This window comes from Ictidomys tridecemlineatus, chromosome 5 (genome assembly GCF_052094955.1).
Source record: "Ictidomys tridecemlineatus isolate mIctTri1 chromosome 5, mIctTri1.hap1, whole genome shotgun sequence".
Taxonomy (NCBI): domain Eukaryota; kingdom Metazoa; phylum Chordata; class Mammalia; order Rodentia; family Sciuridae; genus Ictidomys; species Ictidomys tridecemlineatus.
The window spans coordinates 53,305,300-53,307,219 of record NC_135481.1 but is presented as its reverse complement, the minus strand read 5'-3'; the positions used below and the strand labels follow the sequence as shown (position 1 = coordinate 53,307,219).

The 1,920-nt window shown below is 41.0% G+C and overlaps 1 long non-coding RNA gene across 1 annotated transcript; it reads left to right on the top strand.

Annotated features, from left to right (window-relative positions):
- Positions 1–583: 583 nt before the first annotated feature.
- On the top strand, positions 584–1,616 carry LOC144377794 (uncharacterized). The gene is made up of 3 exons (XR_013438947.1): positions 584–827; positions 1,162–1,299; positions 1,525–1,616. It is a non-coding gene; the product is annotated as an uncharacterized LOC144377794 (long non-coding RNA).
- The last annotated feature ends 304 nt before the right edge of the window (positions 1,617–1,920 follow it).

Genomic DNA, 1,920 nt, shown 5'->3' with positions numbered 1-1,920 from the left:
TGAAAAGGTTGTTTAGAAAATACCATTAAAAAAATACTCATCTCCAATTTTTATTTTCCTTTTATGTTCTTTTTAAACATTCTTGCCTCAAGGTATTTTCTTCCACAGTTCTTTTTTATTTGAGTGTGTAATTTTGTGGGTTTTGGTTTAATTTGTGGGTTTGTGTTGTTTTTTTTTTGTTTGCTTGTTTTGTTTTTCCCCTTTTCTATTTTGTTTTGTTTCTTTCCAAGGCCTTGGGCATGCTAGCTCTACCACTGATCAGCACTCTCAGCCCTTAGTTGAATTTTTAAATGTATAAAATAATTACTCCTGAACAGTATCTGCAAAAATAAAGCAGTACCATCCAAAAGCCAGGAGCAAATTAGAAGACCTCTAATCCTAATTCAGTCCCAGGTATTAGGCTCCCAAACTTTTTTCTGTTTCAGTATTCTAGGGATCATCCTCCTGGTGTGACATACTTACTTACAACATCCTGGAGGAACTACGGAAACCTTATTCATTTCTTTCACATAGGAAACTGTGGCGAGCTGCCCTGAATGATGAAGGCTTTGACCCTCGCTATACCTCCTAGTGACTTGCACATTACCCCATCCCGGAAGTTTGAGGGTGTGTCTTCAGGCTTGGGCATGGCCCTACAACCATTGGGTCGAATTACACTCATATATCTATTGTAGCTCCACCCATTCTTACCTTTTTTGGATGGAACTTTCTAAGATGGAGGGTCCTCCCAATAAAAGCGCACTTCCCACTGTGCTTTCTCTCTCTCACCAGCCTCTGATAAGTATCCCTCGCGCGCTCCTGTTTGGAGAGCTTAAGGCCGAGATAAGGTAAAGAGTGTGTCTGTGTTTTATTTAGTGTTCCTGTTAATTCACACAATGACCTTAAGTTCAGCTGCCCCCGTCGGTCAGGAGCAGCAGAAAATTATATCACAATCAAAATATGTGCAACACTGACATTATAGGCATGCCATTAACTCTAAATTAAAAAAAAAGAATACCATTTTGTTGTGAATGTTTATGTATCAATTATCAATAGTAAGTCACAAGTACCTATAAATAGGATATGTATGTTATTTGCATACATTCTAGGTTAAATTTGATTATTGCTTCCTACTAGGACTTTTTCCCTCTACTTCCCTTGCAAATATTTTATTTTACCCAGGACCCTACTCAGTTGATCTGAGAGAAGGAAGGTGGAGGTAAAGAAATCTGTGAGAAATTACTCCAGCCCAAGAATTCACACCTAAAGCCTGGATCTCTCCCTTATCAGCTGTGACACAGGGATCATGAGGGGAACTGAGTATGTTGGCAGATATTCTTAAAATCCCTTCTGTGCTCCCAGAATCCCCCCAAACAGCAAGTGGAAGCAATGCCATTTCACTGGCCTATGAGATTGTCATCATAAGGTTGAAAATATGTAAAGAACTTATCCAAAGTCAGACATGATTTGAACCCAAATCTGATTCTGCAAGCAGTGCTTTTAACCACAAGAAAAGACCTTTAATTGCCCTTCTCCTCTGCCTAGACCCTGGTGGTGGCTCTGGTGTTCCTGCGACAGACCTCCTGTATCCCATCAGTCCCAGATGTCAAGAAATAAAGATGGCTATTTTAAAGCTATTTGTGAAGAAGTTCCTTTGTCTCTACAAATCTCTAACTCCTTTAGTTCTACCCTGTGTTCCAACCAGGATCCTCAGGAAGCAGACCTGAAATGGAGACCAGAATGTAGGAAGTGAATTATGAAGTATTCCTAGGAGGCAGGTTGAGCAGAGAGGGAAGCTGAGCCGAGATGCAGTGTCAATGAAAGCTGGGCTGAAACCTAGGGAGTTCTGGCACTGGGATGGTTCTTCAGAATTGGGGTACTACAGCTGAGACTGTACATTCCGCATCAACCAGCCTTGGGTACAGGCTTCTCACAGGAGGC